General features: G+C 46.8%; 1 pseudogene; it reads left to right on the top strand.

The window, feature by feature from the left end:
- Window positions 1-931: 931 nt before the first annotated feature.
- Window positions 932-12,255, top strand: part of LOC125945720 (uncharacterized) — a 19,839-nt pseudogene continuing 8,515 nt past the window's right edge.

Here is a 12,255-nt window from a genome sequence, read left to right as displayed (position 1 = left end):
TGTACCGCCCATTAAATTTACGTTAAAGACCACCAGGTGCGCGATCAGAGATGGTTGTTCGGAGCGCGCGTTCGGTTACGCCGCGCGCGATTGGCCTAGGCCGCGCCGACGTAGTCAGCCGCGGGGCGCGACCATGTTTTTGGTGACGTCAAATCAGTAGCGCACCCAGGATCTTTGCCAGGGGGGGGGTTGACAGTTTGCCAATACCATCTAAACAGCACTAATTTCGATTTCTTCACAGCAAATTGTCAAAAAAAATGCGCCTTTTGCGAGTGTGCAGACGATTGCGCGTCTTACATCTTAGTTGCAGTACTCAAATGCCTAAGGAAAGAAAAGGGGTTAAACAAAAGGGGGGGTTAAGTCGGCCTCAGGGGGGGGGGGTTACAACCCCCGAATCCCCCCCCCCCCCCCCCCCCCGTCGGTGCGCCACTGCGTCAAATTGACGGCGCGCTCCTGTCAATCATATTGAAACCGAGCGCGTCGTCTGCTAGGAGCAGAACGCGACGAGAGGTGTGAAGTTCGAGCGTTCATGAGCTCGTTACGAGACAGGCTTTGTATGGCACGTCTGGTGGATTGGATTGGATCCAAACGGCAGCTGCGGCTACGGAATGGCACGTTTAAATTCAACCCATAGTCTAATTCGAGAAAATGGCCCTTGCAACGGGAGGTTTGGATGTTGCGTTGGCGTTGCTTGGAGGCGAAAAATGCGTTTGAAGAGATGGGAGAAAGCGAGTTCTGGGGTAGCTTTTGTTTCTAGAAACGAACAGTGAGCTGGTTGTCCAGCGAACTCAATCCCATCATCGAGTGCAAGTGAACCAGTGGAATGCGGGAGAGTTTTTTGCAGGTCGTTCCAATTCGCCCACGTGACCAATGACGTCACGCGATCATTGTTTCCGGAGTTTTTCCTTTCGTTTGAGCTCAAGTCAAGACTAAGCCACAGACCAAGCCTCACGCAGAACACGTGCTTTTTGTTGTTGCGTCGATACGTCTGTCTTTATCGCTATGACAGAAACAGGTAGCGACGAAGAAGCTGTTTTACGTCAGTACGCCGAGAATCTACATCGTGCTGGAGATGCCTGGACGGCGCACTTCAAGAGCGACGATGCGCTGCAGCAGATGGAGCGCGAGCTTTTAACTCTAGGCGTTTCATTCAAGACGACTTCATCAAAGCACCACGGGGAAGAATGCCGTGGTAGTACCAGTCATCTTAATAGTCTGCATTAATTTAAGCATTGCCAGCGCATACTTCTCTTAACGTCAGCTGTGGACAAGGCTACGCTTCTGAAGTATAGTCCTTCTCTTTTCTTTCAAAGGTTACGTTTAATCAACGAATGAATGAATTCTGAGTTTTAGGTGCCAAAACCCCGATTTGATTATGAGGCACACCGTAGTGCGGGACTCCGGATTAATTTTGACCACCAGAGTATCTTTAACGTGCCCCCCGCCCCTCCCCAGTGCACGGGACACGGACGTTTTTGCATTTCGCCCCCATCGAGATGCTGCTGGGATTTGGTCCTGTGACCTCATGCTTGGCAGCCCAGCACAATAGCAGCCACTAAACTACCGCGGCGGGTGTTGCTTAAAGTCAAAGTGGTTGTGAGACAGTAGCGCATAGACGAAATAAAGCAATGTCCAGAGCAAAATGCTTGAAATTGACTTGAAGAGAAAAAAAATTGAATTCGAAGGATTATAGTTATAGACTTTGGCCATTTTTTTGCTCCAATTTGCATGCACCTACATTGATAACATGAGTATCTTCAACTTATTCTAAACTTTTCTTATTGTCACAATCCAAATCAGAATGATTGCGTTATAAAACAGCTGTGTATTTTGTGGGTAATACTCAAAAATAATTTGTTTGAGTGTATTCAATCCCTGCAGGCCGCCTAGTTTTTTCTGCAGAAAGTGGTGCTGTGCCCCTTCACCTAGATGTGCCCTTCAGACTGGTCTCAAATATCCACAAGGGATGCATTTTTTGGCAAAGACCAGCACAAGACGCATGCCAGAAAAGCAGCTGCAATGGTTAGTAATCATTGGGGGTAAACTTATTGAATGTTTGCCAACATTTTCCGCTCGTGTACATTGTATTTCTAGCTTTAGGGAAACCCAGATAAGGAAATTGTTTCATGCCATATTTGTAGATTGATGCTACTATGACCGCAGGTCATAGTAGCATCATGTACCATCGACCATGTACCCATGTACCATCGACCAGGGAACTGAAGCTATGTACAGATCTTAAAAGAAAGTTTTGGAATGTGGAACGCATAAAAATACACTATCTTGTGGGTTTTACGCTGATTTCAACGCTGCTTGCCATGTGGTGTGATATGGATTTGTTCATGTATAATATTGCAATGCATTCTTCTCACTAATGAAGTTGTAGGTATAACTTCTGCTAGGAAATCTTTAATCCAGCACTACCATGAAATTAACCTGAAACATTTTCTTTAGGCTTGAGGTTTATATATCTTCTTTCCTCACACGGTATTCAGTTTCAATAATTGTGCTTACCTTTGATGACCTTATATAAGCACAACTAAGATTTTTAATGTGTTTGTGTGACATGCATGTTAGAAATCTGGCAGGCAGCCAGTGTGATTCACCTCAAGGCGAGGCTGGAAAGCATTCTGCTCCTGTTGACCCTGAGAAGTTGAGGCATTGTTGGGCCTTTGATGAAACATTACCTTTTGAATGAGCGACATCAATAATAAGAGCTAGCCTTTTTTCTCTGTCTCTCTCTTAGTGGTGCTTGAGGTACATACAAATGCTTGAGCTTCTTTTTGTCACGCAATCTTCCTATAGTTCTCAATTTAGCCATCACCGGCCTCCAAAATTTGCTTGTACTGGAAGATATACCACTTCTCAGATAGCAATACCGCTAAGTGTCGGATATTTTCGAAGTGTCACTTCATATTGCTCTTCCTGTAGCTCTATTCAAACGCAAGTAAACAAGTGCTTGACTAGCCATATTGTATCCCTCAGAACGAAAACCACGGCCCCAAATTGACAGGTAACACTTTCCTAAGGACCAAGTGCAAACTGCAGGGTACAAGGAAAAAGTACTGCATGGCGACCATGCACCTTAAAATAGTCGAAACCTTTCCATATTTCAAGGCAAGTAAAAATTATTTGTCAATGCTTCTTATTAGCAATTACTGTATCATATTTGCTTACACTGCAGAAACAAACCTGTCACATTCCTGCTTGCTAAGCATGCAATAACCTTGAACTTTACAGGCGTTCTAGACATAATTCAGTTTAAAACAATTCAATGCTCTGTAAGGTTGACGTTATGATACCAAAATATTTATGAATGGTTCTGTTTGCACGACTCTACAAACGGCACTAACAGTACTAAACGTGATGATATTTGTCTTGAAATTTACTTTGATGGTGCCGGCTCAGGAGCCATAGTCTCTGATGCAGAAAAAGCAACAGTGGTATTGCGCCTCCGTTCACTCATATCGAGTCCCTGCTCAGATGTGGCACTAATTTATTTTTCACCACCATTGCAAGTGGTTCAAAAGGCGGTCACTCTTAAACCAAAGCAAGAAATCAATGTGACCAAGGTCACATGATATTGTAATGGTATTTCGAGGAGTAAAATACAATAACTGGTTTATTAAGGGCGAACCTGTGCCCTGCAACTAACTATGTACACCAAGAGTTTTCAAGAACGTTCCACACGAGCGTCTCTGCGCCGAGCGTACTTCTTTGATGATATATGTTGTTTTCTGGCGCAAGGGCCAGCTATGGCCAAAGAGCGCCAAGACGTGGTGTAGTGAGTGAGCAATGGTATGATCAATGACAGTGGGTAGGTGTAGGGTGGCTGTAAAGGGGCCTAAAATCCTGCGCACTAAAGGTGCGTAAAAGACAAAATTAATAAGATCATGACAATGATGTGATAGGGGCGCAATGAATATAATATGGTATAAAAAAGCTGTGAGCGATACTAGGCACTACTGCCTCACAGAGACCCTTAGAAGCAAGAGCCTGGAGGAGAGTGCATTTCAAAATGCTGTCGCAGCAGCGTTCTCTGAAAGAGGACCCTGCTACGAATCTCTCGGGCGAAGAACTTGCAAAATGTCGATGTCGCTTAAAAAGGCTATAACTGATTCGTGCTGAAATACCGGGTCATTATGTAAAAACATTGCTGGGTGTAGGGGTATATTCTCTCTATAGGCTTGGACAAAGTGTTTCTTTCTTTCAGCTTCTAGTAGTGGACACTGTACTAGGATGTGAAGTACAGTAAGTACCTCCCCACATCTAGTACAGGTCGGGGGTTCGCCTCCAGACAACAAGTAATTGTGCGTGCCGTAAGTGTGTCCTATTCTGAGCCTACAGACTAGGACATCATTTCTTCTAGATTTCGTGGTGGATGGCCAGTTCCCTAAGCGAGGCTTAATTAAATGAAGTTTGTTTAGACTCTGGGCGTCCCACAAACGTTGCCAGTGGGCTCGAAGTCTCTTGCGTAGATATGGCATCATATCGGGAACAGGGACGGGCATGGATGTGTTTCCAGCTTTTGCGTCGATGGATGTGGCAATCTGGTCTGCCAGTACATTTCCCTCGATGTCTCGGTGTCCTGGCACCCAGCACACCACAACATGCTGCCCAGACGCATAAATATTACATAGTAATGAATAAAGCGATACTATTACAGGATTTTTGTGCCTTTTCAGAGATTTTAAAGCTTTTACTACGCTCAGCGAGTCTGTGTAGATGATTGCTTTTGGTATTTTCGATTCTTTGATATGTTTAAGAGCCGACAGTATTGCATAAGCCTCTGCTGTAAAAATGCTCGTTTGGGGGTGCAGGGTGTCGGCATCTGAAAATGATGGGCCAACCGCTGCATAAGAGACGCCGGCATGAGACTTTGATGCATCGGTGTAAAATTCCGGACAGGAGTATTTATGCTGCAGTTCGAGGAAATGCATTCGAATGTGTGCAGCCGGGGCGTGCTTCGTAACATGTAAAAAGGACAAATCACAGTCGACAATCTGCCACTGCCACGGTGAGACCTGTATAGTGGGTGTCATTAGACGATGTTCAAAGAGTGGGACATCCATTTCCTCAGCCAGACTTCTCACACGCAACGAGAAGGGCTCTCTTACTGCAGGTCGGTTATGAAAGAGGTGGGAGCTGGACAAATCATTTACGGTGGAATATGAGGGATGTTCACTGTTTGCATTCACTTTAAGGAAATACATGAAAGCTGTGTAGGTCCTCTGCAAGTGGAGGGACCACTCATTGGATTCCACGTAAAGGCTTTCTACAGGGCTTGTCCTAAAGGCACCTGTAGACAAGCGAATACCTAGATGGTGGATGGGGTCCAGCATCTTCAACGCGGTTGGGGTGGCTGACTGATAAATTATGGCCCCGTAGTCTAGGCGTGTTCGTATGAGGCTTTTATACAAATTTAACAGACACTTTCTGTCACTACCCCATGTAGTGCGTGACAACACTTTTAAAATATTCATTGTTTTCATGCACTTGTTTTGTAGATGTTTTAGGTGTGGTTTGAATGTTAGCTTTGTGTCAAGAATAATGCCTAAGAATTTATGTTCCGTTTTTACAGGTAGACGCTGTCCTTGCAGGTCAATGTCGGGGTCGGGGTACAGTCCTCTCTTTCTAGAAAAAAGGACGCAGGTGCTCTTTTGTGGATTTAAGCAGAATCCATTCTCGTCTGCCCATTTAGCCACCTTGTTCAGACCAAGTTGAACCTGCCGCTCACAGATTGCAAGGTTGCATGATTTAAATCCAATCTGTATATCATCCACGTACGTTGAATAAAACATATTACGTGGGATGCCTCGACGCAAGGAATTCATTTTTATGATGAAGAGAGTGCAACTGAGCACCCCACCCTGTGGCACTCCAGTTTCCTGTACAAAAGGTCGTGATAATGCATTGCCAACTCGAACACGGAATGTGCGATTCACCAGATAACTTTCAATGACATTTAACATATTACCACGTACACCAAAGTGGGAGGGATCTCTCAGTATTCCAAACCGCCATGTGGTGTCGTAGGCCTTTTCCATGTCTAGGAATACAGATAAAAAGAATTGTTTGTGAACAAAAGCTTCACGTATCTGTGCCTCAATACGTATCAAATGGTCAATGGTGGATCGACCCTCGCGAAAACCGCACTGGTATGGGTCAAGCAGCTTGTTTGATTCTAGGAAATGTATCAGACGACGGTTTATCATTTTCTCGAAAGCTTTGCAGAGGCAGCTTGTTAGAGCTATGGGCCGGTAACTGGATACGGACGATGGATCCTTGCCCTGCTTCAGGATAGGGATCACTATGGCCTCTTTCCAGGCAGAGGGGATCTCGCCGGAGGTCCATATAGAGTTATAGAGACAGAGAAGGGTTTTCTTAGTTTCAGAGGGTAGGTTTTTCAACATGTCATATAGTATACGGTCAGGGCCTGGGGCAGATTGGTTGCAACAGGTGAGTGATGCATGCAGCTCTGCTAGGGAGAAAGGTAGGTTATATGGCTCGTTTCCGGTGCTCTTTCGGTCCAGTTTTGTTTTTCTATTGCTGATTTGTATCTTTTAAACGCTGGAGAATAGTGTGATGAACTGGAAACGTGTTCAAAATGTGCACCCAGATAGTTCGCTTGGTCCTCCAGGCTGTCTCCCTGTCTGTCTACCAGGGGAGGCGGATGTGTTTGTCGTCCTCTTACCCTATTCACCCTGTTCCAAACCTTGGCCTCATCCGTGTACGAGTTGATACTTGATAAAAATGTTTGCCAGCTGTCTCTCCTGGCTTGTCTGCGTGTTCTCCTACCTTGGGACTTGATTTTCTTGAAACTGACAAGGTTTTCAGCAGTAGGATAATTGCGAAGCTGCCTCCATGCTGTGTTCTGCTGCCTACGTGCGTTCCGGCATTGTTCATTCCACGACGGAACACGGCGTTTGCTAGAAAGACCACTTGTTTGGGGAATACACTTAGAAGCTGCATCTATTATGAAATTTGTAAAATACTCGATGGCACCGTCAATTCCGAGCGATGAAATGTCAGCCCACGAGAGCTTACTGGTAAGTGTTTGGAATTTTTCCCAGTCCGCTGCATTGACCTTCCACCGGGGAGCATGTGGTGGAGATTCGTATTGTCTTGGCGCTCTCAGCAGTATTGGGAAATGGTCGCTCCCGTAAGGGTTTTTTATAACTTCCCATTCAAGTTCAGGTAATATGGATGGAGAAGCTATGCTGAGGTCTATAGAGGAAAAGGTTTTGTTTGCAAGACAATAATATGTCGGTTCTTTTTTGTTAAGCAGACAAGCACCGGACGAGAAAAGAAAATCTTGAATTAGACGGCCTCGCGCATCGATGCGAGCATCGCCCCACAGACTGTTGTGTGCATTGAGATCGCCAAGAACAAGATAGGGCTCTGGCAATTCGTCTATCAAGGACTGAAATTCGTGTTTGTGTAAGCGGTAATGTGGGGGTATGTATAGCGAGCAAATGGTGATGAGTTTGTTAAGGAGAACCAGTCGAACTGCCACTGCTTCAAGGGGTGTTTGCAGCTGCAGACGTTGACATGCTATGCTTTTGTGAGTCATAATGGCAACACCGCCTGATGATGCGAGACCATCATCGCGATCTTTACGAAACGTAACATACTGTCGAAGAAAGTTTGTATGTGTCGATTTTAAATGAGTTTCCTGTACACACAGCACTTTTGGATTGTGTTTGTGGAGAAGTTCTTGCACATCATCGAGGTTCCTAAGAAGGCCTCTGATGTTCCATTGTATAATTTGTGTGGCCATACTGAAAGTAAATGGGTGCTGTGTGTACTAAAAACAAAAAGGAAGTGTTGCATTAGATTACAGAGCCCTTTCCAGGCCCTGTAACGCGGGATTTGTCTTTTCTGAAGCGGTCGAGGGAACCTCGCCGCTCCTTAGGCGCTTGGTGCGCCGTCGGGGTGGGTGTGGTGTCCATTGCCTCTTGTGAAGCGCCGGACACGCGCTCTTGCGAGCGAGAAGTTTCACGGGAAAGTCTCGCCGCGAGGGACGAGGCATTTGCGCCCACCAGCCCGGATGTCGATGGGGCTGCCTTTGGGCCTGAGCTGCGCCGGCTGTTGCCAGCACCAGCAGGGGCCGGTGAGGGTGAGGCAGCCTTGACTGCACCCACCGTGGGAGCTGCTGGCGGGCCTGCGGGTTCGCTACGCGAAGCGCAGGCTGCCACCGAGGACTGTTGTGGTGCCGGCAACCCTAGGGTAACCGGGCCTGTTCGCTGGTTGGGTGGAGTAGACTTCGCTACTTGCACCCTGGGGGCAGGAGCCACAAGCGACGGCTCGCTGCGCGCGGGCTGGGCAGGTGGCAGTAGCTGCTGCGACGCTGCCCCTTGACGCGCCGCATCAGCATAAGTGGTAGTGTGGAATGGTGAGCACCTTTTGCGTGCTTCCCTGAACGTTATGTTTTCACGGACTTTCAGTGTTATAATTTCCTTCTCTTTTTTCCAACTTGGACAAGACCGGGAGTACGCTGGATGCTCACCATCGCAATTAACGCAATGAGGTGTGGCCTCGCAATTGTCTGAGGCATGACCTTGTACTCCACACTTAGCACAGGTGAGTCGACCACGGCAGCTCTGCGAGCCATGGCCGAATCTTTGACATTGGTAGCAACGCCTAGGGTTTGGTATGTAAGGTCTTACGGCTATCTTTGTGTAGCCTGTTTCAATGCTTTCTGGCAAAATGCTCAATTCGAAGGTGAGTATCAGGTGTTTCGTGGGAATGTCTTTGTTGTCCCGCCTTATAACAATGCGCTGCACATTCGTGACGTTCTGCTCCTTCCATCCTTCTAACAATTCGGTTTCAGATAGTTCGATTAGGTCTGCTTCGGATACTACCCCCCGTACTGTGTTCATGGAACGATGCGGTGAAACAGTAACTGGGACATCACCAAAAGTAACAAGCTTGCTGAGTCTGTTGTATTGGTCTTTATCGCGTAGCTCAAGCAGAAGGTCTCCGCTTGGCATTTTTGTGACCTTGTAGCCAGGACCTAGTGTGTTGGTTAAGCTTTTCGCAACTACAAATGGGGATATGGTTCTTGCCAGTTTTTCTGTTCTTTCGCTATGCACTACTTGAAACCGTGGGAAAATGTCTTTTGGTCGGGTGAACAAGTTCAAAAACTCATCGGTGCGTCCCCTCTTCTGAGGGAGACGATCAAGAAGTCGTGGAAAAGCGGGTGTTCCCATAGGAGTATTTGTACTTCGGCAGCAATGGCAGCCACCCACCACGGAGTCCAACAAGGGGACGCTGCAGCACTTAACATGTAAGGCTTCAGGCGCCAGCCGTACATTGCCGCTATAACCTTATATATACACCCAAGAGAGGGCACCTACACAAGGTTAACCCGAGCCGCCTATGAAAACGTAGAAGTAACAGAAGAGAAGAGGAGACAGGACAGTAAAGAAAAGAGATAGGAAAGAAAAAAGGGCAGAGAGGGGGATAGGAAAAGGCGACCAGCCGGTTTCCCCTGGGTGGGTCAGCCCAGGGGGGCCGTCTACGTGAAGCAGAGGCCAAAGAGGTGTGTTGCCTCTGCCGAGGGGCCGTAATGGTCCAGACACCCGGCTTCGGCTCAACCCCCAGGATCCCCCTTTCCCCGGACACGGCTAAGCCACGCACGGCGTCACGCGGGAGGGTCCAACCCTCGTGTGCTCGGGTACGTGGTGGCGCAACTCACCAAACGCCTGCTTGCGCAGACGCCCCTGCGGGGGAGCGTACTTCTTTCTCTTCCTGTGATGGTCCGTGCCCCTGTCTCGTGCGCGTGCATGAGCGGCATACATTGTGCCACTCCACGAAACCAAGCAGGCGCGCGAGACGTAGCAGACGCTCTTTTGACAGAGTGGCTCGCTGGCTACCGTCGTAGAACACATGTTTAGGAGCAGACTTGCGGCAATATTCACAACTAGCATATTAAAGGCCCATTCCTAAGTTTGGGCATTATAAAGAAACAAGCGTGGTGCTTAGATTATACGGTGCTGATTGTGTCTCCAAAGTATGAAACGGCTGTGTGGCAAAAATACATGTGAAATTTCATCAGAAGGCCCTGCGCACACAAAGCAAGAGAGCATGATAGAGTCAGTCACATGCAAAAGTGCCTCTACGCAAGACGCACTGCTTGCAATGTCACCGCCCTTAGCGTGTGACTTCGTTTAATCACACAATGTGCAAAAGAGGAAGAGAGAAGAAAAAAATAATATTTTTTCGCGTAGTCACTTTCATTTTAGCTGAATCACGCTGATGACTATGACTTCTACTACCATCCTTAGCGTTTCTTTCACTTAGTACCCATGTCAGAACCCATTTTAGTGGTTTTTGAGTGGTAATCTTTTTTCGCTGAGTCATTGTCATTTTCGTTGAGTCATGCTCATTACTTTGACTTCTACCATCATCCTTTAGTGTTTCCTTCACTTAGTACCCACGTCCGAACCCATTTCAGTGGTTTTTGGGTGTTAATCTTCTTTCGCTGTGTCATTTTCATTTTAGGCGGCTGTTTCATGACCTCCATGACACGCATGTCATGACTTATCATTTATATTCGTCATACACTCTTGCCAAACTATGCCAATTTTGGTGCCTACCAAGTTAAGGATACGACCATGAGAGCACCAAGACGTAGGCGACTGTTTCATGACCTACATGACAGGCATGTCATGGCATTCATGTCATGACCTATCATTTATGTTCATCGTACAGTGTTGTCATACTATGCCAATTTCTGCTATGCCGACTATGCCGTTCGAATGATAACATCGAAGTGTTTTAGATCGCTCTTATTTATCCGAAGGTACGGGGCCACGTACACTATTCGCCAGAGGATAAACGCCTGCACTAGCCTAAGGGTGTCCTTTTCTTGCATACCCCTCTTCTTGGGTGTGATCCGACATATCATACGGATGACTTGCTCACACACCGTTCGGAGCTTAGTGATTGCGGCTGCGTTCACGCCCTTGTCGTTAATGAGTAGCCTCAAAATACGTAGTGTCTCCACCTCGGGAGTAGGTGTGTCGTGGACCGGATCGGATTTCCAGCGGTGCAGTATCCCCCTTCCGGCGCAAGACGAGGAGCTCCGACTTGCCCGGGGAACAGCGCAGTCCGCATTCCACTGCATAGTTTTAAACTGTGGTGAAACCCTCCATCTATCCCAAGCTGCCCTCCGTTGTCCATATGGTTATATCGTCCGCGTAAAAGGCGTGACGAATTCCCTTTACGGCATTCAGTTCATTCCGACAGGTGAACGAGGGCAACGTTGAAGAGCAGTGGAGAAGGGCCATACTGGCGCTGGATCTTCAGGGGGCTTTCGACTATGTGAAACACTCCAAGATTCTGGAAAATATAGAGGGTACTCATTGCGGAAAGCGTACCTTTTATTACATCAAGGACTTCTTGCAAGATAGGCAAGCATACATCAAGATTGGCGACACAAGGTCCGAGCACAACTGGTGGGAAACCGCCACGCACATGGAGCGAAACCAACATGCACACGGAGCCAAAGCCTTTCTGCGCGTGACCACGATGACATGGGATCACATTACAATATTTTCACGATTTTCACAAGTTACTGCCAATTAATGCGCTTAATGCTGAAATATTCGTACGTCTTACAATTTTGAACAGCTTTTGATCAATTTTGCACTTATTTTGACCCTGTTATTGCGCGTGACCACGAAATGAGATCACATTACACACTGAAAGCCTGGGCCCCTAAAGTACTTCGCACTTAAAAAAAAGAATGGGGGCTTGTAACACGAGCGTGATGCAGTCCATCGGCTTGGGTATGGTAGAAGGCGGGAAGCAATGCTACTTGCGGAAGCTAGTCAATGCAAAGGGCGAGACTGTCTCTGTTGACAGAGATGACCGCCTCCTGGCAACATCATAACAGTACAGTTAAATTCCTTCTACCTCCTCCACTAATGAACCAATTTGAAAAAAAATAGTAATACGTATCCTAGACAGTTCGCGGTTTGACCTCGTGAGGCACCTTTCAATTTCTTGCTTACCATAAACTAAAGCGTACACTTACTGCAAGCCCTCCTTGTGGCTATGTAGGGCTTTATTATAACTAGTGTAAATCGCCATGTATGAAATGTCAGTTTGCACAAAGATGCCCATTTTATCTGTACTACATGTGAGAAGTGTAATCAATAGATTATCAGCCAGTTCTGTCCAGAAAGAAATAACTGAAGGTCACATTAGGCTGAAAGCTGTGCAATTTTTTTTCTGTAGCTCCCAAAA

Source organism: Dermacentor silvarum, chromosome 5 (genome assembly GCF_013339745.2).
Source record: "Dermacentor silvarum isolate Dsil-2018 chromosome 5, BIME_Dsil_1.4, whole genome shotgun sequence".
NCBI classification, from domain to species: Eukaryota; Metazoa; Arthropoda; class Arachnida; order Ixodida; family Ixodidae; genus Dermacentor; species Dermacentor silvarum.
This window is presented reverse-complemented; position numbering and strand designations above follow the sequence as displayed.